Below are 25,172 nucleotides of genomic sequence, written 5' to 3'. Positions count from 1 at the left end.
TAGCGCAAAGCCTGGGGCCAGGGCACCTGGAGCCCAGCCCCTGGTTCCTTCCACGATGCCGAGATGGGCATAGCCACATCCCAAGCTGCCGTACAACAGTCTACATCAGCATACGGCCTTTCCAGTTTGCCTCACATCAACCCCAAGAGCTAGAAATGCCTAGTGCCTGGAAAGGTCTATGTGGGTGTGCAGAGGCTCGCCCCACATCACCTGGCAGCTCATGTTCCATTTCTTTCACATGATCCCGTGCGGCACTGGGTCAGACTAAACCGACTCTTCGATTTCTCAGAAGAGAAATGCTCTTGCCACGCCCCTATGTGGATGCCCCTCCTGGGAAACTTCCCCTGCTAGGGTCATGACCTCAAGGGCCTCCTCATCATCCAGGTCGAGCTCAGCGGGTCAGGATCTTCATCTCTGCTTGCCCCAGGGGTGGGGTACATGGAGTTCTGCTCACAGGCCACGGCCAGGTCTCCTGCTCTGGAGAGGGACCCCATACCCAACCCCAGTGGCCCCCGTTCCCCTCCCTCCCCTCAACTCTGTCCACACAACTCAGGTGCACAGCAGCATGACCGTTTGCCTCATGAGCCTGTGGACGAGGCCACCCATCCTCATAGCCCCGTGCCGGACAGAGAGGGGCTGGGGTCCATGTTTGCTGAGTGAGAGCCCAGGGCAGGTATACATGGTGCAGTTAACATTTATGTCGCTCCCTTGCACGTCCTGTCCACAGAACGCCTGACAGTCCACTTGTCCGTCTAGTCTCCTCCCCCGCCTCCCCTCAGACCACAAGAAGCAGGGACTAGAGCGTACCCTCTGCCTCCTCAGGACCACAGCAGGAAAGGAGGACAAGGGGACTGTGGTGGGTGTGTCTGGATCCGAGCAGATAGTTCTTCCTGCCACACCTGCCCTTGTCCCCTACTGGGTCTGTAGGGGCCTGGTTGGGAGAAGAGAAGGGAAGAGTGGACCCTGCAAGGAAACAAATGACAAATGTGTATCTTTCTGCTCCTAGAGCCTGGATCCTGAGGAAGTCAGCCACAGAGGTCAGGCGGGGATCCTTTCAGCAGACTGGCCTCCCATGGCCGTGCCCCTACTCCATGCCTTGCCCGAGGGAGGACGGGCCATGCATGCTCCCAGCAGGGCAGGACTCGCCACTTGTACCATCCAGGCTCCAGGAGAGGGGGCAGCAGAGGACGCTGGAGCAGCATCCAGCTTAATAAGGACCGGGATCCAGAAGGATTTCAAAGGGCGGAGCCTGGGAGAGGGGGTTAGGGAGCTGGGAACCGCAGCCGAAGATTCCACAGTGGAAGGACATCAGGGACAAGGGAGCAGGTCATCAAAATGAGAAAAACTGCCTTTCCCCAAGTACCCCCCACACCCCGCCCACTTTGTGGGTCAAAGGTCCCGCTCCAGCCCCATCTTGCAGATGAGGAAACAGAGGCACAAGGGATGCGAAACAGGACAAGGTCATGCCGCCACAGCAAGGAGCGTGGATTCAAACACAGACGCGGTTTACCCAGAGCCCAGGCTCTCCCAGGGGTCTCAGATCGCCTGGGCTGGTCTTGGTGCTGGCCCCTGGGCCTCACCCCTGGGCTCCTGACTCCATGGGCTTATTGGGGTGGAAAAAAGGTACTCTAACCAGCATCTCGAGGGAGAAACACGCATATCCACACACACACTCACACACACACCCACACACACCACACAGGCCCCCACTGCTACTCCAAGTCCACCGCGAGAACCCGCCTGACAGCAAGCGAGGGGTTCTTTCAGTGTGGAGAGACTTCTAGGATTTTCCTGCCCAAGGATGTGACCAGATGTCCTGTGTCCTGTCCAGTCCCCCCCTCATTTGGCTGTGACAGTCCATGCTGCTGTTGCACAGAGGGAAGCTGCAGACAGCTGGCTTCCTCGTTACCCGGTGCTGGTTTCGGGGAGAAACACAGTTCACATCTCTGGGAGCATCTCTGGAAAAGGTCTGCACGGCTCCACCTTCCGGGGCCTCACTGCCCCGGCTGCGATGTGGGGGTCTGAAGGGTGCTGGGCTCATGGTCACCACCGGCAGGCGCTGGAGGCCTGGGGTGCCCCAGGCTGCCACAGTTGGTTGGGACCTGGCAGGGGACAGTGCCAGGAGGAATCAGGATGCTGAGTGGCAGGCCTGGGAGGCCCCCTGCCAAAGCCAGCCACCTGGGGAGACGGCCCCTCAGCCCCTTGACTGCCCCATGACAAAAGCCACTAGGGAGAACCCGCCCCACCCTAGCACACACACCACTCTCTCCCTCCAGAGTAGTGCTGAGTGTGCAGGAGAGCCGGAAGGGAAGAGAGCTGGAGATGGCAACAGCTCCCACGGGGAGGGGCTCGGTGGCACCCGGGTCAAGGCCTCCACACCCGAGCCTGGCAGAGAAACCAACGCTTTTTTTGGTCTAATGATTAACCAAGGAAAACAACTGCCTGGAGGCTCGAGATCTGATTTTTACCAAATGTGGTAGGAAAAAGTTCTGAATCGCTGGTCTTCATCCCACTCCACTCCCTCAGGAAGCTGAAATGCTTTGGTTTCAACCCACTCCGAGTGAACCTTGTGTGTCTCCAACAGCACACTAATCGCGGAGAGATGCAGTCTTGTTCTGGGGCTTTGACTTGCCATGTGATGCAATCACCTAGGTCACAGGATAGCAGGGGAGGGCGATGGGCAGGCCAACTGGGGTCTCCCACTCCAGCTCTGTTTTCCCAGCCGGAACTGCTCCCACGGGTGTGTCACCTATCTCCAATGCCTCCCCAGATTCCGAAGGGTTAATCGTCTATGGCTGGCTGATTTTCAACTAAATGCACCCACACCCACACAGGCTGATGTCGGTGGGCCCTTACGTGGAATGGAAGTCTTCCTGTTTTTCTATTTTTAATGATTAATCGCATGACACATAACATATTAACAAATAAGGCATAAATCGTTTCTCAGACCCTGGGATACCGTAACCATGTATCACGTCACTTCTTTTTGTATGGACTTTAAAAATGCATTTATTGAGGCATATTTTACACATTGTATAATTCACCTATTTCAAATGTGTGATTCAATTATTTTCTAGTCAGTTTACTAAGTTGTGCAACCATCACCATAAATTGGTTTTAGAACATTTTTATCCCCCAGTGTGATCCCTCACGCCCATTTGCGGTTGATCCGCATCCCTCTCTACTCCCTACTCTAGGCGAGCTTTCTATCTCTGTGAAGTTGCCTTTTCTAGACCTTTCATATAAATGGATCCAAGCAGTAGGTGGTCCCTTGTGTCTGGCATTGTGTCCTGAGTGTTTTTTCATGTCACAGCGTGTAGCAGTAATTCATTCCTCTTGTTGCTGAATAATATTTCACTGTATCACTCTGCCACATTTTGTTTATCCATTTCTCTTGATGGTTAATGCTGATGTTTTCATTTCTCTTGGGTGGTATCTGAGACTGGAGTTGCTACGTCGGTCGGTAAATTTATCTTTAACTATTTAAGAAACTGCTAAACTGTTTTCCAAAGGGGCCGCATCATTGATATTCCCACAATGCATCAGGGTTCCGTTTCTCCACATCTTCAGCAATGTTTGTTCTTGTCTGTTCTTTTTAATAGCCATTTTGGTGGCTTGTGAAATTATCTCTCATTGTGGTTTTAATCTGCATTTCCCTAGTGACTAATGATGCTGACCACCTTTCCATATGCTATTGGCCTTTCATATATGTTCTTTGGTAAGTGTCTGTTCAAATCTTTTGCCCATTTTTTAATTGGATTACTCTTATTAAAACATAAGAGTTATTTGTATATTCTGGAGACATATATCCAATAAAGGATATGTGTTTTGCAAATGTTCTTTCCTACTCTGTCACATGTCTTTTAATTTTCATCATGTTGTCTTTTGAAATGTGAAAGGTTTGAATTTGGATAAAGTAAAATTTACCTATTCTTTTCTTTTTTGAATCATGCTTTTGGTATCATATTTAAGAACTCTGCCTAAGCTAATATCTGGAAGATTTTCTCCTATGTTGTCTTCTAAAATCTTTATTGTTTTAGCTATTAGATTTAAGATCCATTTTCTGTTCATTTTTGTGCATGGGGTGAGGTATAAGGTCTAAATCCATCTTTTTCCATGTGACTATCCAGTTGTCTCACCACCATTTGTAAAAAGACTATTTATCTTTCTTCAATAAATTGCTTTGGCACTTTTGTCAGAAATCATTTGACCATAAATATAAGGATTTATTTATTTCTCAACTCGATTCTTTTCCATCGATTTATAGCTCTATCCTTTGGGCAGTACCACACCATCTTGATAACAATAGCTTTATAGTAAGTTTTGACATTGGAAACTAAAAGTCCTTCAGTTTTTTTGGCTTTCTTTTTTCAAAATTAATTTGGTTATTCTAAGTCTTTTGTAATTTCATATTAATTTTAGGATCATCTTACAAATTTCTACAGAAAACCCTGCTGAAATTTTCATAGGGATTGCATTGTATCTATAGATCAATTTTGGGAGAACAGACATCTTAACAATGTTGCGTATTCCAGTCCATCGACATGGAAAGTCTTTCTATTTATTTAGATCTTCTTTAATTTCCCTGAGCAATGCTTCATAATTTTCAGTGTACAAGTATTTCACTTCTTTTGTTAAATTTGTTCGTTAAGTATTTTGTTCGTTCTGATACTATTATAAGAGTAATTGCATTCTTGAGTTCATTCTCAGACTGTTCATTGCTGGTACGTAGAAATATAATTAGTTTTTGTATATTATTCTTATATCCTGGGTCCTTGCTGTACTTTTTCACTAGTTCCAATAGTTTTTGTGCGTATTCCTTCGGATTTTCTAAGTGCGGGATCATGTAATTTTCAAATAAGGATAGTTTCATTTCTTCCTTTCCAATATGGATGCCTTTTATTTCTTTTTCTTGCCTTATTGCCATGCTGGAACATCCAGTGCAGTGTTAACAAGAAGCGGCCAGAGCAGAAGAGCAGGATCCTTGCCTTGTTCCCAGTCTTGGGGAACAGTCATTCCTTCACCAAGGACTGCAATATCTGCTGTACATTTTATGTGGATGCCCTTTATCAGGTTGAAGAAGTTCCTTTCCATTCTAACTTCCAGAGCTTTTTGTTTTTTTAATCATGAATAAATGTTAGATTTTCTCAAATGTTTTTTCTACATCTATTAATATAATCGGGTGAATTTTGTCTTTAATTCTATTAATATGGTACATTATAGTAATTGATTCTTGGCATAAATCTCACTTGTTCATTTTGTATGATCGTTCTTAGATGTTGAGCTCTGGTTTGCTCATATTTTGGGGAGAATTTTTATCTCTTTATGAGGGATATTATTGACGTATATTTTTCTTTTCTTTTGATGTCTTCATCTGGCTTTGGGTCCAGAGTCATATTGGCCCCACAGAATAAGTTGGAAAGTGTTTTCTTTCTTCCTCTATTTCCTGGAAGAGTTTGTGAAGTATTGGCTATTTTTCTGCTTTAAATGTTTGATGGAATTCACCAGTAAAGTCATTTGGGACTGGCATTTCTTTATGAAAGATTTTTAACTACTAATTTAATTTCTTCACTTGTTAGGGATCTTTTCAGATTTTCTATTTCTTCTTAAGTGAGTTTTTATAATCTATGTTTTCCTAGGAATTTGTCCATTTCATCAAGGTGTAGGATAAAGTTGGTCATAGAATTATAAATCCTTCTAATTTCTGACATGTCAGTGGCAGTGTCCCCTTTTTCCTTCCTCATTTTGGTGACAAGTGTATCCTCTCTTTTGTTCTTGGTCATCCCAGCTAGAGGTTTGCCAGTTTTGCTGATCTCCCCAAACAAGTAACTTTTGGTTTCATTCGCTTCCTCTGTGGTTCTTCTGTTTTCTATTTCATCAATTTTCACTCCTATATTTATCATTTCCTTCCTTCTGCTTGCCTTGGATTCAGTTTGCCATTATTTTTGAAGATTCTGAGAGTGAAAACTTTGATTATTGATTTAAGTTCTTTCTCCTTTTCTAATATAGGCATTTAAAGCTATAAACATCCTTCTAAGCATTGCTTTAGTGGTCCCCCATAAATTTTGGTATGTTGTGTTTTCATTTTTATAAAGTTCAAAGTTATCTTGTGAATGAAATTCTACGTTGGGGAGAAGAGGGCCCATAGGATGTGGTCCTGGGAGGTCTGCTGGTTATGCTTCTTTCCACCTTTGGAGCCTGTGCATTTAGAACGCTTCTTGTTGGCTGTAGGCACAGTTGTCACAGGCCCGTGATGAAATCTCCCACGAGGGTGCATGTCATCTCATCAGAGTTAACATATTATTCCTAAAAGAAAGAAAGATGCCTTCACAACTGTATTTGCACTGTGACTAATTGCAGTATTATATCTTTTGAAATAACCAAAATAAAACTTCAACGCACAGACACATGGCCGGTCGGTTCCAGCCAGCATCATAAGTCAATTAGGCGTTGCCTTTGGGGACGTCGTATTACTGTAGCTTGGGCTAATGATGTAGTGAGTTCTGGCTCCTGCCAATTTGTAGGATGGCATCCTGCCTCAGGGGTCCCGATACCAGTAAGGAGTGAAGCTAGGAAATCAGAAGAGAGTCAATTCAGAGACCCAAATCTTCAGAGAGGCAGGGAGAAGTGAGGAACGCTCTCTCCATGGGACTCCATCCTTATGGAAGGAGCAGAACTGGATAAAGTGCAGCAGGGCCCAAGCCCGGGAGAATCTGAGACACACAGATGAGGCAGGAACCAACCCAACAGGTGAATCGCAGAGAGGACCCAGATAGCTGGAGCCCAAGGTCAGAGTGGAAAGCACTGAAGGATCCAATGGGATCCTGTGCACCCAGCCAGAGGTGGCCCAGCCTCTCCTCCCAGTCAGGGGTGGTCAGCCTGGGTCAGCCTGGGTCTACAGGTGGCTGTGGGGCACACCCCTGTGGAGAGGAGGAGCACAGAGGATGAAGCCAGGATGGCCAGCAGCTCCCACCTGGGGCCTTATCCATCATTTCCTGGCACACATAATGCTTGCGGGAAGAATGGATCAGAAAAATTCCTCCCACCTCCCTGGCCACCCGCCTCTCCTCCTGAGCCTGGTCTTGCTCCCTGGCCCAACATGGTCCAGGTTTCTGGCTCAGTTTGGACAAAGCTCTGTAGCGTGACTGCTTGGCACACATGTGGAATTCCTCTTCCACACCCACACGCTGTGGCCGTGGCTAAGAACCCTCCCACCTTGGCCTGCCCTAGGCCCCAGGGGGTTTGGGCTTGGCAGATATGCTCCACAAGGCTTCAAAGGGTGGAAAGACGGCAATTGTTCAGTTGGCAAGTGGCTGCTGCCCTGAGCCTTAGGGAGCAGACCCTCCGGTGCCCACCACCTTCGCCACTCCAACTCCTCCCCTGGTGCCCCTGACCTCCCACCGTCTACCAACTGAAGGTCAATGCTGGGCGCAGCTGGGGCCTCCTGCTCCGGTCATTCAGCCACAGTGAGTCTGGGTGCTCAGTCCCCAGGACAGAGCTGTTGTTCATTATTTAGGATCCCACCCAATCAGCTGTCAAGGCTCCCCCAGCAGGTAGGGAGGTGGGGTTGGAGGACCAGACAGTAGACAGTGAGCATTTATGGGCATATATGGCAAGAAAGAGAAGGTGCTGGGGGAGACCAGGAGGCCAGAGGGCTCTGAGGGCTAGAGGACGCAATCTTGGGTATGTAGGAAATGGGATATGCTTTGAAATATTACCTTGATGTACTGGAAGTATCTCCTTCTTCTTTTTCTTTAAGAATAGCTCTCTGTCATTACTGTTTGTATGGCTGAGGCTTTGCGCTTGGGAAGAAAAAGTCGTTTTCTTGACTTCGGAGGTCTTCAAGAGCCTGGTAGACTCTTGTACTTGTATGGCTGAGGCCAGTCTAAAAGGTAAAGCACTTTGGATTTACAAGACCCAGGCTCTGTTGAGGGAGAAAAGGTTTTTCTTGGAAGTCTGAGAGCTGTTCTTCGAACATAAATAGCAAAGTCAGACCACAGAGGTCGCAACACAACCAGAGCCTTGGGAATAAAGGAGGACGCCATGTCGACCGCATTCCTTCCTCCAAAGAGATGGAGAATGAAGCTCGTGTGGGGCACCCTGAGGAGGTGCCTGGGAGGGTCCCCGCTGCTTGCCCCCTTCAGGACTAAAGCCCTGGGGTGAGAAGGGAGCCCCCAGGGAACAGGACACTCACATGTCTTCCCCAGGTGGGGTCCCGGAGGTGGTGAGCCTCAGAGAGAAGTGTGGGTCCAGCATGGCTCCTGAGCAGGAGATTAACAAGGGCCCAGGGGGTGGCGGGGGAGAATTGACAGTTCTCATCTCCAGGTTCCCTCAGAACCTGGTTCCATGTTCACATGAGGAACAAAGTGTGGTAGGAGCCAGATGTGGCCATGGACAGGAACAACATGGGCCTTACGATGAAGAAGGATCAGTTGTGGAATGTCTTAAACACCAGACTTGGACGTGTAAGCTAACGACTTTGAATGACTTTCATCAACGCTGTCGACCCAGCACCCCGAGACCAGGATGGTCCCCTCCACCACACAGAGAAGGGTGGAGTCCCAGAGCAGCCCCTGAATGGGCTCTGACTCCCCTCCCCTGACTCGCACGTCCTGTCCACCCCACAGTGGATCAGAGGCCCGCCTTCCTTGCTTCCTGTTAGAATTGGCTTGAGTTCCTGCGCTGTGTTTGACAATAACAAAACCCACAGTCATTCAAACAATACTGAGGTTCTTGTGTCCCAAACCAGAGCCTCTCCTTGGCCCCCATGTTCTCTGCTTAGCTTTTTTTTTTTTAATATTTTTTTAGTAACTGAAGCCAAATTTCAGTGAAGACAAATGGTGACAAATACACCACGAACAATTTGGCATCTTTGAAAGATTATCCCAGCCTTTATTTATCTTGAGCACAGATCCCCATGCTTGCTGTTTTCTGGTGTTCTCATTGCTCTCATTTCCCTTTATGCATTAAAAGGAAGCATACCCTTGTAGAGGATGAGGAGAACAGGGGACATTTGTATTAGAAAGTAGATTTCTTTCAACTTCCTACTTCTTCAGGACTGTGTCAAAGAAGAGGTATTGACGGGTTCCAAGTCACACATTTTCTGTTAGTTCAATTAATGCAAAACAAAGACTGGAGACAGTTAATTCATGGTGGTATTAGTTATTGATTGTTGTGTAACAAATAACCCCCAAATCTAATGGCTTAAAACAGTAATAAACATGAATTAGCTCTCCCAGTTCCTGTGGGTCAGGAATTTGGGAACAGCTTGATAAGGCTGCCCTGGTCTGTGGTCTCTCAGGAGGTTTCAGGGCTGTAGTCATCTGGCCAGTTGCCGGGACTGGAAGCCCCACTTCCAAGATGGTTCACCAAGAACATGCATTCCAACGTGCTTTGGGGTTGGAGGGGTGCCCACACCACCAACAGCAAGCATTTCTCCAGATACCCGCGGGGTGTCCTACAGTTCAACTCAATTCTACCACTCCCTGGAGATGGGAGCAGACCCCATAGGTTAAGGGTTCAGTCCTACAACACTGCCTCCTCACCCCCCACTGCAGACACAAGTCGTGAGTCCAGGTTGTCACCTGCGCTTCTGACTGACTGGTCATAGACTGGAGGATCCCACAACCCCCTCCTTGGGTTTGATTAATTGGCTGGAGTGGCTCACAGAACTCAAAGAAATACTTACTTACATTTACCAGTTTATTGTAGAAGAATATGACAAAGGATACAGACAACAACCAGAGGGAAGAGATGAGTAGGGCAATGTGTGACGGAATGCGCACCTCCATGCGTTCACGAACCCAGAAGCTCTCCAAACCCATACTACTGGGATTTTTATGGACGCTTCATCACTTAGGCTTGATCCATCACTAATTCTATTTCCAGTCCTCTGTTCTCAAGAGAATGGGGGGTGGGGCTGAAAATTCCAAGCTTCCAATCATGACTGCTCTTTCCAGTGACCAGCCCCCATCCAGGAGCCCACCCAGAGTTGCCTCATTAGAATAAAATACACTCTTCTCACCCGGGAAATTCCAAGGGACTTAGGAGCCCTTTGTCAGGAACCGGAGTCGGAGACCAAATATTAGAACGAAAGACGCTGCTAGTGCTCTTATCACATAGGAAATAACACGGGTTTCAGGAGCTCTGTGCCAGGACCCAGGGAGCAGAGACCAATGTGTATTTTTTATCGTCTCCCACTCACTCTCATAGCAGCAAGCGGTGCTGGCTGTTGGCAGGACGCCTCCTCTCCTCTGCGTGTGGGCCTCTCCACAGTGCTGCCAGAGCATCCTCATGCACGGCAGTTGCTTTCCCCAAGTCCCTGATCCAAGAGATGAAGGTGGGGCTCAGTGCTCTTTATGACCTACCTTCCAAAGGCACAAATTCACCCCACTACGCTCTGTCGATCACACACACCAGCCTCAGTTCAGTGTGAGAGGGAACTACACAGGGACACAGGGCTTGGATTCCAGAAGACAAGACCATTGGGGACCACCTTGGAGGCTGCCTTCCACAGGGTTTCCTGCTCACAGATGTGATGCATGCATAAACAACGGTGTGTAAATAGCTGTCGTTACTTTCATCTGCAATAGACGTATATTCAAGTCTTGCTCTGCTGCTTTCATTTCCCACCCACCTAGTGTAACAACAAAAAACCAGCCTTCTCTTCCCTTTAAGACCAAACCATCATTTGGGAATTGAAGATCTTGATGTCTGGCAGGAATCCAGGATCTGAAATTTACACCAAATTGTGTCATAGATTTACCTTAATCCCCAGAATCCAATGAGATCACGAAAATGCTGAATGATCCTCAATGGCACCAATGGGTCAGTGTTGGGGTGCAGAATGAGGGGTGTGGGGGTTGGAGATAGAGTTGACCCAACGAGGAAAGGAATTTGAGGATTTCAGAGAAGCAGAGATCGACTCAGCACAAAGGTGGGTCCAGGTGTGAGAAGTGGCAAGAATCACAATCCCAACTTGTACAATAATAATAAACAACAAACACTTCACTCTGTGCCAGGCATCGTTTCAAGGACTTTGGGTGTATTTACTCATTGAATCCTCACAGTAGCCTTCTAGTTGATGTCATTATCACCCCCATTTTACAGACAGGGAGACTCAGGCACAGAGAGAGATGTAGATGTCATGGATATGTGAAATCACGAGTGGATATGGCTCCCTGGGCCTCCTTCAGTCCTTACAGCTTGTGTACCCCAAAATCTGAATGTTCTGATGCACCCAGCTTAGAGTGCATAAGAGATTGCAGAGGACCACGTTCTAGTCTTTACCATGGGGTCTTCTTTCTTACCTTAGAAAGAGTCCAAGCCATGTCATAATGACCTAATAGCCTGTTGACTCAAGTAATCCATAACCAATCTATAAATCAAAATTGGGATGAGTTTATTTTGAGCCAGGTCTGAGGGCCGTATAGCCCAGGAGTATCCTTTCACAAAGGGATGGAGCTCTCCAAAGAAGTGAGGTGTACAGAATGGTTATATACCATCAAAGAGTGTGTATCATGTATGATTGGAATGTCCCTTTTACAATAGTCACAAGATTGCTTTGCCAGCACAGCGATTCAGTGAACACATTAGGTCGGTGGCCTCAAGGTGAGTGGTCACAAGGTGAACACAGCAGGTCAGTGATCAATCCTTAGTTTAGGGAAAGATGCTTATCCTTAAGGAAACCCCAATATAGGGGAAGTTACATCCTTATCTTTAAGGGCATAGTTCTTGTCTTTGGGACATAGTAAATTCTTAAGTAGATATACAATGCATGTTCAACGGCCACGTCAGGCCCTTTTGGAAAAACAATTTTGGGCTGAATTAGTTTTACACCAAATGGCTTCCTCATATGCTCCAACATATCCTATTGTTTGCCATTTACTTATCAGGCCTAACATCAAATTCTGATTTCATAAAGTTTTTCTGTGCCCCAAGTGGATAATCTAGTTACACAAGGCTTACAAACATCTTATTATATCCAGGTTACAACTGCATTTCATTTCTTGCCGCACCATTGAGCTTGTGTAGCATTTCAATGAGATGGGCGAGGCCACGGATACAATAAATTCCTAAGAAAAATGCAGGGTGAAGTGATTTTGATCAAAACACCTATTTACGGCCTGGGGTCTGAAGACAGAGAGCCTAGGTTCAAATCTCAGCCTTGACATGTCCCAGCTTTGTTACTGCCTAAGGAGGGTCATCTATGTGCCACAAGACATGCCAATAGCCAGGAGGCAAGGTGATAGGAGAGAAAGAGTTTCTTTATTACAGCTTGCTAGCAAGGGGGAAGATGGCCAACCAATGTCCACAAGAACCATCTTCCAGAACAAAGACTTCAGGCCAGTTATACAGGGGCTGGTCTCCACGTGGGGGAGGCATCTGGTCTTAGTTCTTGATAGTCTTTTGTTTTACTAGATAGGCATCAGAGACTAGAACAATGCCCTATCCCATGATCTTTCAGTTGTCATTGATGATGGCTATCAGCATAGTCTCTCTGCCCTGGGGTCTTCACATTCCTAAGGAACTCAAAAGAACAAAGTTATCAACTTACAGCAGCTGGGAGGGGCCACAAAATCTACAGAGCACGTCCATCTCCTGGAGGGTGCAGATCCAGCTGAGTTAGTTAGTCAGAGGTCATTCAAGGTTACAATATGGTTTCTTTTCTACAATATGGCTTCGCTCAGGTCAACCTCGTGCTGAGCCGTATCAGCTTGGTGACCTAGCAAAGGTAAGAAATTCCTTCTCCTCTCCCAGCCTGAGGCATATCATCTGTAAAGTAGGGATGAAATGGAATCTATGACGTAGGCTTGCAATGCAGTTTTAACTAGTTCAAAAACTTAGAGTGATGCCCGGCCTATAATAAACAGTCGACAAGTGTGAGTCATGACAGCATTTCATGAATCTCAAGCAGCTGTCATTTATATGACACCATTATTTTGGGTGCCATTAAGAAAGAAAACAGAAAAAGTACTGGCAATTAAACACTGCCACTCTGTCAGCTATGAGAGACACCCCCATTTTGGAGATGGTAGAACAGGGAAAAACACATACGTCCTAAAATGGGTGAGACACAGTATTACTGTTGTGCTTAATCAATCTGCCAGAAAAATAAGGGCAGCAGACACTGGCTGTGCGACTGTGCATAAGATAATTTGAAACAACATCTTTGAACATAATAGGAGGGTTGCGCTGGACCTGAGATGATGGGCCAGAAACTGGAAAACAGAGCTTGGACCAGAATTACGTCTCACCTTCACGTGGAAACACGTGTTTGCCGTGAAGCTCAATGAGAAAAGCAGAAGCAGGAATCCGTCAACTGTTTAGATGTTGATTTTAATTCCATTTATTCTAATAAAAACTATTGATCATAGCCAATATACTGGATAATTTTGTCAGTCTCTCTGGATGAGAATAAGTCATCACTTCTGTCCTCAAGTAATTTTCTATCCAGCAAAAGAGGCAAACGCGTAAATAACTCACAAGACAAAAGGAACAAGGCCTGGAACAGTGGCTGCCATGGGATCTCATCTGGTGGGATTCCCAGAAGAAGTGGGATGAGGTAGGCTTATTATCAGAGGAACGCTGACATCAGCCACTCACTGTGTTTCACGGTGACCCAGCCTCCAGTGTTGTCATATTTCTCTGTCCTTGTGTATTCTTTGCCCCACTTTCCCCAAATTATTTATTTTTACCTTACCAAAGTCTATGTATTTTTGTAAGCCTCTTTAAACCTTCTCTGGGACAATGTGGAGTATTAATACATAAGCAAAGCAAAGCAGCATCTACTACGATGCTTCTTTTAAGGTTTTTAATGCTAGAAAAATTCTTCCTGTATTTCTAGTATTTCTATCAAGAAAAAAAAAAGAGGCAGCGATGGAAGTGATAAGCACACATAGAAATAGGAAGAAGGAAATATTACCATATGTTTCAGTTATGAGTTGCTCCCTAACAAACCATGTCAACTACTGGTTATTTCCCACCAGTCCGTGGCTGGGTAGTCCTTCTGCTGGTCTCACTGGCTCTCTTGTCCCGTGTTCTGCAGGGGGGTCTGCAGGGGCAGCTGAGAAGCCTTCTCCTCCCCTCCCTGGGCTTCTTCACAACACAGTGGCCTCAGCTCCAAGACACGCATGACATCATTTGGCTTGACATTCTGCTGTCAAGCAAATCATGAGGCGAGGCGAGCCCAGCCTGACCGAGTGGAGCGGGGAGAGACCTCTCGGCGGGGGAACTGCAAGATATTGCGGTCCTGTTTGTCCTCTGCCACAGGAGACAATGGAGGGCCTGCAGGCTAGAATCCAGTGAAGATGGAGAGAATGAAAACAAACTGTTTAATCCTGATTTTCTCCTCTTCGCATTCCCTTCAATACTGTTGATAAATCATTTTTCTTAAAAAAGAAAAGAAAAATGTATTCCCCCAAGATGTACTCAATCAACGCCCCATGTTCCCAGCAGCTGAGCTGTCTCTGGACATCAGAGCTGCGCTCAGGCTTCTGACAAAGGACATGTTGGTGAGCAGATGGCAGGGGTGGGGGAGTACGAGCGATAAGGGTGCAGAGGGGGCCGAGGGAGAGGGGGGAACAGGCTGTGCATGGCCTGGGGCTGCCCAGTGGACTCAGGAAGGAGGCAAGGGTCCACCTGTCCACTACTGCAGTGCAGAACCAATGTGACTTTCATGATGGACCAATTTGTACACCGCATTAATATAGATTGCTTTCAAAGAGCCTCAATCAACCCACAGTAAGAAGGACCCAATCAAACAAGGGTTTGCAGATACTGAGGGGGTCAAAACTCTAACCATTCGACAGGAGGGGGTCAGCTTCAGAAAGCGGTGAGTCAAACACAGCCCATGTACTCTTCCCCAAAAGGAACTCTCCTTTTCTACTTCTTACATGGGGTCACTCAATATGTATGACTACCCCTCAAAGATGGCCTAAGCTCAGGGTTATCTTTAGAGATTCCAGCATGGTAGGATTGAGAAAAGCAAGAGGCCTAAGGAAAATAGAATTCCAGTGGGAGCACCAAAGTTTCAAACAAATGGCAAATATTATATCCCAGATGTATGCTATATACAGTGGGAGGTGCAAAAATCTACTTGTAAAAAGTGATCTATCCTTAAATCATCAGTTGGAAAGATGATATTTATACTGATAAACATTAGAAGTCAAAATGGCAGCCTATGATCTAATTCAAGCTCCTGTGCAGATGTTAAATACGTCATCACTATCATCACATCCCCATCAGCATCATCACCATCATCACATCACCATCCCATCATCACCATTATCATCACTACCGTCATCACCATCACTGCCACCACCATCACTTCACCATCTCTGTCATCACCACCACCATGACATCACTATGCCCAACACCACCATTACCTCCATCATCACCATCAGCACCATCATCATTACCATCACCATCATCATTGCCATCACCTTCATCATTGCCAACATCATCATCATTACCATCATCATCATCATCATCACTGTCATGCCAACATCCCCATCATCACCATTGTCTCCATTCTCACATCACCATGACGATCACCACTACCACCAATACCACCACCATCACCACTCCACAAGGGCATGAGCACCTCCCATTGGCAGGCACTGTGCTCAGTGCTTTGCCTGTGCTCTGTCATCTGGGCTTCACAAGGACCCCATAGCTTTAGCCAGGCCTTCTATAGATAAGGTAACAGAGACTGAAGGCGTTAACTACTGGGCCAGGATGACCAGCTGGTTGATATTCACCCTGGGACTTGAGCCAGGGTTGGACTGACGCCAGAGCCTGTATTCTAACCACTCTGCTTCCCTGCCCTCCAGCCGGCAGTGCCCCCAGGAAGGCTCAATGCTCAAAGCTGGTAAAAATGAAAAAACAACAGCAGAACTGTTCCTCCAAATATCTAAACAGTGTACATCTGCACTGTTTTTTATTTGCTAATTGTTTAATCTTCGGAAAAAAAGTCCATTTGCATCTAAACGATTTATTTTTAAAAATCCTATTCTTCTGGTAAGTGGCACATGCAAAGTCGAAACCAAAATCAACGTGAAACGATTCATAAAAGACTTGAGAGAGAATAAAACGATCAGTTCTTACAAGGCTGGAATTCAAGACGCCTTTGCCTGAGTTGCCTCCATAATACCACCCCGCATCAATCATCCTTGTTTTCTGCCATCTTGGGCTTATCAGGGACGTTCTTGCCCTGCAATTCATCCTGAAAACATCAAGCTTTACCTCTGGAAAAGTAATTAAGCGCCGCTCAGCTAAAAAAGATCAAGATTTAGGACACATTAGACGTGGAGATTAGAATATAAACAGAAATCTCAATTAACCTTCTAATCTGTAGGTCAGAAGGAGGGGGTCTCTGAGTTACAAGAAAAACACAATGCCCATTTCCTACAGACCCCATCCAGCTGGGGACAGAATTCAGGTCACAGAGATTAGCCCTAATAACAGGAGGGAAACAAAAGGTTGTGCAGTGCATTTCTGAAAAGACCGGTGCCCAGCCAAAGCTAAGCCCGAACGGCGAGCCCAAGATGGGAACAGAGATGCCCTTCTGGCCAACTGCAAAATAATCTTTGAGTGTCTGAATAATCTCTTCTATTCTAGAGGAAAGGATACATTGAGGGAGCGAGGATGATGTCGTTAACAGCACTGAAGCATCTCAAACCCACACGATAATGTGATAGCATAGTTCAGTATCACTTCAAGGTACATGGCAGCTGGCAACAGAGGAGCAGCCCAGCTGGGCATGGTGCCGTGGGAACCAGTAGAGACAGCAGGAGCGCTGTCTTCCAGCCTCTGTCTATGTATCCTGGGCTAGGAGACCCCCATGAAGGTCACTGGGAGAGTACCAGTGATCACAGTCACTCATTGGAGGTTGGAGGGGTTCTTGAGATGTACTCCGTCTTCTAAGAGCTCTCAAGGCAAACAAGGGTATAAGGCGGCCTCTTTTCAACCGTTTCTTCTCTTCCTCCCTCTCCACGGACCGAGGCAATCTTCTGAGCAAAAAGTGAAAATTGTGGCCAAGTTTCTGAATGTTGGGTTGGAAACTTACAATCAAAAAGTTATGTTTCCAGGTGTTTTTATGAAAACATGACCATCCATCCTTGAAGTGAACTCTCCAAGAAGAGAAGAGCTCAGCAGGAGGCAGCCAGCATGCATCTGCCTGGTCCCCCACGTGGCCTCAGGGGTTGGTGGCGCTTCTCTTCTGGGACTGTGACCTGAGCTTTTGCCACCCCCTACTGGGCTCCCCCAACACACACAGACAAACAGTGTTTATCAGCACATCCTTCTCCTGGCCAGACCTTCAGAAAGCAGAACCTAATTCACTGGCATCTTCATAACCTTCGGTGAAACCATACACATCAACACTGGTTGAATAGTGTCCCACCAAATTCATGCCCTTCCCAGAAGCTCAGAATGTGACCTTATTTGGAAATAGCATCAATACAGATGTAATGGGTTAAGTTAAAATGAGGTCATGCTGGAGTAGGGTGGGCCTCTAATCCAGTAGGACTGGAGTCCTTATAAGAAGAGAGGAAGAGACACACACACACACACACACAGGGAGAGAAGTCCGTGTGAGGACAGAGTAGATTAGACTGATGGCTTATAGGCCCAGAACACCAAAGATTGCCAGCTACCGCCAGAAGCTGGAAGAGGCAGGAAGGATGCTCCGCTGGTGCCTTCAGTGGGAGCAGGGCCCTGCCCACACCTGCGTTCAGACTTCTGGCCTCCAGAACTGTGAGATAATAAATGTCTGTTGTTTCAAGCCACTGAGTTTATAGCACTTTGCAATTGGTGTCCTAGGAACCCATAGGACATCTAAAGCAGAGTTTCAGAGTTCGTCCTGGAACGAGGCAAGATAAATGTCACCCAGCGTTCCAGCTGTTTCTTGTTCAAGCTGGCAGGATGGGGTCGCACCCCTCGGGCTGACCAGTTGAACTCAGAGACGGTGGCTTGCCCTTGGCAATCCTCTGAGCGCACTGCCTTCCCTGTACCCTGTTCCCAGCACTTCTGCAGAAAGGCTGGCCTCTAGGCCACGGGGCCTAAATTTAATGCCTTCTCCCCCGCCCCGTGCTGTCAACCTACAAAGACAGAAGCCAATTTCAGAGGCAGAGCATTTATTTGGGATCAAGGAATTGTAACTGGGGAGCACGGTTTCTGGCAGAAACCCAAAAAGTGGTCCATTTATAGGAGAGGGGCTCAGGGTCTTTATGGGAAAAAGGGAGGCTGAGCTGAATTGTGTTGAGGAAGAGTTCATGGGTGTTAGATGCGCTAAGGCTGGACTTGTCCTTCGTTGACTGGTTCAGATTCGGTCATCAGCAAAGTCCAGTTCCCACAGTCCTTACAAACAGAATGTCCTCATCCTTGCTGACTTGTTGGAATGTTGGAGGTTTGGTTCAGTTTGGAAAACAAAGAAAACAGGACATGCGAGGTAATGCCCCTGAAATGGCTGCTCTGGCTTGGGTTTTTTTTTTTTTGGTAAGATTGGCACCTGAGCTAACATTTATTGCCAATCTTCTTTTTTTTCTTCTTCTTCTTCTTCTTCTTCTTCTTCTCCCCAAGACCCCCCAGTACATAGTTGTATATTCCAGTTGTGGTCCCTCTGGCTCTTCTGTGTGGGACGCCACCTCAGCATGGCCTGATGGGTGGTGCCATGTCCGCACCCAGGATCTGAACCTGTGAAACCTGGGGCCACAGGAATGGAGCACGCAAACTTAACCACTCGGCCATGGGGCTGTTCCCCCGGCGCTGGTTTAATATGGCTCCACTCATGTCATCGTTCACTACTGTCTCTGCAGCTCATTCTTGACCTCCTTCCCCTCGTCTGGAAGTGTGGTCCCCATCCATGCCCCTGTAACTTTGTAACTCCTATCCTGGCCCATTAACCACTTGCCAATTAGCCTTGAGTTAATTTTAAAATACCATTTCAAGAGGCCTCATTTACTGGGAATATTGGTATCACCGTGCCTGGGTCATGGTAGATGTTATATTTGCTGAACAAATGAAGAAGTGAATGAACAAACCAATGAGTGAATAACATAATACTCTTCTGGGCCTGGCCAGTGGCCGAGTGGTTAAGTTCGCGCTCTCTGCTTCAGTGGCCCAAGGTTTCGCTGGTTCGGATCCTGGGGGTGGACATGGCACTGCTCATCGGGCCATGCTGAGGCGGCGTCCCACATAGCAGAACCAGAGGCACTTACAACTAGAATACACAACTATGTCCTGGGGGCCTTTGGGGAGAAGAAGGAAAGAAAACAAAAGAAGATTGGCAAAAGCTGTTAGCTCAGGTGACAATCTTAAAAAAAAAAAAAAGATAATACTCTTCTGTGTCTAAAATAAGCTAGTTCAGTACTCACATGGCATCAACACAGTGCACTTCCTTCCCAGTCTCCTGCCCACCTGCCCCCCTCACACAAGTTCTAGTTGCAGGGCACCCAGCCCAGTCAACTGCAGAAGCGAAAAGAAAAGGCAGAGCAGGGAGACACAAGCACGAAGGAAGGGGAGAGGACAGTGTTGTGGGTCGCGCACTGCATCAGTGCAAAGGAACGAGGTGCAGAATTGTTCAAAGGACTGTGCGGTTTCTTATACAGGATTACACGCTGTCACGGCTTTTTCAAGAGGAGACAGCCCCATTGCTGTAAATGAACTTTTTAAATGTCCTTGCTTGAGTCCTGTACTAGAAGAACGTTGTTTACACACAGGGGTCAAGGAGTCTCAATCCATGTCTCTTTCACCAGCCTGTCACCAGCATGACATTGGGCAGCGTGCCCTCCTGCCTCTGTGCTTGCTCCTGCACCAAGGCTCCATGATGGCCATGGTGACGGCACTTCTCCCCAGGGGGGCTCCTCATTATTTCCTGCCTCAACATCCCCTGAGTACCTGTCATGTGTCAGATACTGGAAGAGAGGTACAGGGGCCTATGATTCTGTCACCCCCTTGAGGTTATTACAAGCCAGAGGAGAATCTGTGCATGTCATCAATAATTACAACATGGTGGGGGGGGGGGGGGCGGGTAACAGCTCCAGTGAGGGAGAGCTGTGGGAGGAGGACCCCCAGAACCGGTTCAGGATGTGGCCAGGGCATTCGTACAATCGCTGTGGAAACCCTCATTGTCTAGAAGCAGTGAAATGTCCCCGAATCCATGTCTCCCCTGAGGACCCATCACATTGCTTGAGATGCCCCCAGGAGCCTAGCTCCTTGAAGGCACTTCCATAGACACGTGTGCTTCATGGCTACAGAAAGGCAGTGAGACACCAGACACCAGCAGGCCGTCCCTGCCCACCAGCCAGTCTGAAGGAGCGTGGGACATCACGGAGCTGGCCTGGGCTCCACGGGCATGGAAGACACAGCAGGCAATGGAGGAAGCTGGAAGGGAGATGTCAGGCAGGGAGTGCTTCCCACTGGAAACAGCAAACTGAGAAGTCCGCTCGAGTTTATAGCAAAAATGAAGAAGTGACCAACGGGGACAGCAACCTCCACTGCAGACGCTTCCTGTGACCCATTCTGCGTGTCCCTCCAGGACTACAGCAAACTCTGTAGCTGCCCCGGTAGGCAAGCCTGCTTCTCCAGCATGAAGAATGCACTAACAGCCGGGACTCAGTTGTTTCAGTTTCCCAGCCCCTCAGGGAGCCACACAGAGCACGGCCACGGTCCTTCATCCCCCACCAGACTCTTCCCATTGAGTGGCAACCTCAGAGCTATTGGTATCTGGGCTTCTGTGTTTCTCAGTGGTTTGCTTCAGTCCTCTTAGGGTCTCTTTGATGGTTAATTTTATGTGCCCACTTGGCTGGGCCGTGGTCAACCACCCATCCAGATGTCCCCTGAATGTATTTTTTAGATGAGATTAACATTTAAGTCAGTCAACTTTGAACAAAGCAGATGCCCCTCCATAATTTGGTGGGCCCCATCTAGTCAGTTGAAGGCCTCGAGATAAAAGACTGAAGTGGCCTGAAGAAGAAGGAATCCCGCCTCCCGATGGCCTTCAGACTCGAGCTGTGGCATCAACTCTTTCTGGGTCTGCAGCCTGCCGGCCGACCCTGCAAATTCCAGATGTGCCACAATCACATGAGCCAATTCGTTAAAATAAATCTCTCTCTCTCCCTCTCTCTCCCCTACACACACCTCATTGGTTCTGCTTCTCTGGAGTATCCTAACACAGTCTCCTGATATTAATTTCCCTACAGCACTGGCTCAACTGGATGATTTAGGACAAGGTTACTTATCCCAACCCTCAATTTGCTCATCTGCAAAATGGGAATAATAATTTCTACCTCACGGAGTTAATCGACGGAAGAACTGTGTAATAAGCTATCTCTGCAAAGTTATTATTTTCAACGTTCAACTTCTTGGGACAAATTAAAGGCTGTGTTGCTTTCCCTCAGGGCAGGGCTCGGTGGCGCCAGCGGCCGTCTCTTGACGGTCTGGCGGCTGCTCTGCCCTGCTCCTCTGCCCCCTCCAGACCTAACACACTGACATCCTATTGTCGTCCTGTCCCCCCACATCCATCTCCAACAAGATCCAGTTGCCTTGCACGTGAGATTGTGAATCAGGACACAGTGACCCGGCGAGAAGGGTCAGGGCTAATTGTGGGTGTGTTTAAGCAAGCCTCTAACTCTAACATCAAAAACAGACGCTTCTCAAGGCGCTGTTATCTGTCTGCGAGACACCGTGTCTGCCGGGCACCTGCGGGGCTGTTGAGCTCGCAGGTGACCATCTCAGATCCAAGTCCGGCCGGGCAGACGGAGCTCCCGCGGGCCCTGCTGAGCCATCAGCGATCTCCCAGGTGACCACCAGGAGTGCAATGGCATGCTACCGCCACATCGCTAGCCCCACTGGCCTGACTCAATCCAGAAATGTGTTCACTGCTCTCTGTGCTGTCCTGGGGATCCCCTGAGAGCGGACGCAGACGGGTCCCCGGGACAGACACAGCAGAGGAAAAGCTGAATCCTGCACACAGAATCCTGCTGTCCACTCCGCCTCACACCTCACTAGGACATCGGCTTCCCAACTTAAGGATGATGGAGAAACAGCAGAAGGGTTTGTCCCAAGTATGCATTTCTGGGGCTGTGAAGTGGGTCTCGAATCCTCACTTCGCATAAGCCCTCAGTGCTGTGGAGCTGGTCACCTGTGAGACGGCCCCAGAAGGTGGGTTCCTTCGCTCCATCTCCTGCTGACGAGAGGATGCAGTCAGCACAGAATCGTAGGCTGCTAGTCTGGGAGGGGTCCCCGGAAGCACGGGAACAGTTCATTTCAAATCTGGAGAGAGATGATCACAGAGAGGCTTGTGTTCAGTTAAAACCTTCCCCAGAAATACAAATGAGTAAAACTCACAAAAGCACTTGGAAAGTGGTGGCTGGAGGGGTTGGTCAAGGAGGGGGAGAAGGACAGCAGCCCCACGGGGGCTCCTCCGCACTGGCTTTGAGAGGCACAGTCTGAGACCCAGTGACCCAGCCCTCAGCTGAAGGACGAGGAGGCTGAGGCCTGTGGCCAGCACTAGGTCTCACCTCTCGCTGGTTAGAAGCCGACAGCGCTCGACTCCAACACGAAGCAACTGTGGGCAGGAACTAGACAAACCTGCATGCAGCCCGAGAGCTCCTGGCTCAGAGCGGGCAAGCGCCAGCTCACCTCCAAGTGCAGGAACCCCCACTCCATCCCCACTTCTGAGATGGCCACCCACCCCCCCCCACCCCCCCCCCCCCCGCAATTCCAACGGGAAGATATTCTGACAAAACTTCCAAACCAACGCAACCAGAAAACAATCATTTTTCCCTTTCTGAAGAAGTTCCTCCCTCGCATCTTTGTCTGTCTCTAACCCACCCTCCTTGAGCCTGGGGCCAGAGAATTTGCTTGGCGGAAGCGTTGTGGAGTTTTCAAGAGCGCTCGTTTTCAAATCAGGACAATCTCGGCTCCACCGGTTGCCTCTGGGAATGATGACAAGTCACCCAAATTCTCTGGCCTTTAATTTCCTCAACTGCAAAATGGCATCAATAATACCATGTTCATAATATTACTGTTAGCATATACTCCACCGATATTTATCAAGCACCCAGAGGTACGGTGGATGCAATCGGAAATGCTTAATAAGTGCGATCTTTCGTGCTGTCCCTTCATTCCATCTGTTTCATCCCTGGGTTTAATCGATTCTTCCTCCCTATTATCTGCTCATTCCCTTACTCTCCATCATCACGGCTGCTTTAGTAATCCACATTCCTATAATGCATTCCTGGGCCAAGGCAATGGCATTGGAACCCATGGCCCTGGCTTCAAGCCGCTCCATTTCCATCATAGCCCCTCACCATTTAAAATTTTCAGATGGGTCCTCATCACCTGCTGGTTGAAAACCAACTACTCAACCAGGCATTCAAGGAGTTCTGGAATCTGATTTGACCTTTACACCAAACTGACATCCCCACTCCCCATCCATCATCACTGCCCCAGCTACGCAGCCTCCTGTTTTCCCCCAAGCAGCCTCTGTGGATCAGGGCTTTGCTCATATCAGCCCCTCCTCCAGAAACGCCCTCCCTGCTGCCCATCCGTCCTCTTACCCTCCAACATCGGTCCAGGTTCGTCCCCTCCATCCTCACGGATTTCCTTTTCTCTGACTCCAGAGAATGTATATTCTCAAGGCCTCACGTGCATTATTTCAGAACAGCGAGGCATTGCAAAAATGGTCCAGCATCCAAGTTAAAACTTGGTTCCTGTCTTTATTAATGGCTCTCAAAGACCACGAAAGGAATTCCAGTTCACAGCCATAACCCTTCTAAAAGACTCCCTTTCTGTCCTGCCCAATTCCCTTTCCTTCCCAAAGCCTCCAGACCCTCCTGCTCTCAGAGCATCTTCTCAGCTCTTTGCCGTGACCTCAGTTATTTTCCATGCAGACGCGGCTCCTTCCTCCTCCCCTGCCTCACACCTCCAGCCTTCAAGCCCAGAGTCCGCAAATGCCTGCCCCAGGCCCCCAGGAGGGCTAGTGGACGTGGAATCTCCATGACTCCCTGGTACCACCAGCCTCTACTGGGATGGAGCCGGGGGCTTCCTGGAAATTGTAGTGCTATCAGCTCATGGAGAATCCTCATGGAGAATTTCTAATAAATAAAATTCCCCACCTCATTACGAATTTGTATGTAACCTTCCGTTTTGGCTGAATTCCACACTGTCTTAAGGCGATTTAACTGATTCTTGCTGTGTCTTACCTTCCCAAGCAAGTGACAAGCTCCTGAAATGAGCAGGACGGTCTTGTTTCTCTGGATGCCCCTTCACAGCCTTGCCCAGCAGGTCACAGGGGCTCCATAAATATTCAGCAAATGGATCCAAAGAAAGCAGTCTACACTGCAGTCAGGCAAGAAACATCCCTCCTCCCCACCATACCATGCAATTTTATGAGGTTTCACTTTAAATCACATCACGGCAAGGCACGAATGACTTCCAGATCTCAGACGGACTCGGCACGACGGAACGGTGACCAGAGTATGCTTTGTGATTTCTCGCACCACAGGATTCTCAGATTCTCATTAAACACATGAAACACAATACAATTCAGTGCGGACTCAGACATCTGCTAAGAATCACACGCAGGCGTGTGAGTGATGCTGGAGCACGGTTGTAGAGTGCACAGTGTGGGCACCCGCACGGTCGGAGCCCAGGCTTTTCAAGCCGCACGGTGAACATCTGGTGCTGGAATGTGGCTTCTCCCTGGATGAGTAGGTTTTAAATGCCAAGTTCTGTTAGGTGCCTCATGGGAGACAGGAATATCATAAATTAGAATTTTTTTCAACATTGCATTGCATGACATGCCATTTGCACTCAACACATAGTTATTGACTAATTTATCCTTCAGGAATATTTATTACTATTAAACATCTCAAGTCAGTCATTTTCCCAGGCTTATTATTTTAAAATATAATCTTCTCAACATTCTTTTGAGAGAGCCTAACATTGTGCAACTCTAAATATGACATGACACAATGTAATGCTGATATTTTCTGGGAAAAGTTTTTAAAATGCTATAAAAGGAAAACATTTCGATTTGGCCTGAGATAGCAGCAGATGCTTAAAATGACGCCTACCCTATGTTCCAGAGGCAAGTCGATGCATTTCACTCTCAGGTTCTTGAGGTCAACAAGCAAGGTTGTCAAAATAATGTTGTAAAATGTGGA

General features: G+C 47.8%; 1 long non-coding RNA gene across 1 annotated transcript; it reads right to left on the bottom strand.

Annotated features, from left to right (window-relative positions):
- Positions 1-14,032: 14,032 nt before the first annotated feature.
- Positions 14,033-24,857, bottom strand: LOC124243508 (uncharacterized). Its single transcript, XR_006889695.1, has 3 exons — positions 24,210-24,857; positions 22,145-22,275; positions 14,033-14,293 (listed from the first exon to the last, which is right to left on the bottom strand). It is a non-coding gene; the product is annotated as an uncharacterized LOC124243508 (long non-coding RNA).
- Positions 24,858-25,172: the final 315 nt, after the last annotated feature.

The sequence above is a fragment of the Equus quagga genome, chromosome 8 (assembly GCF_021613505.1).
Source record: "Equus quagga isolate Etosha38 chromosome 8, UCLA_HA_Equagga_1.0, whole genome shotgun sequence".
Taxonomy (NCBI): Eukaryota; Metazoa; Chordata; class Mammalia; order Perissodactyla; family Equidae; genus Equus; species Equus quagga.
This window is presented reverse-complemented; position numbering and strand designations above follow the sequence as displayed.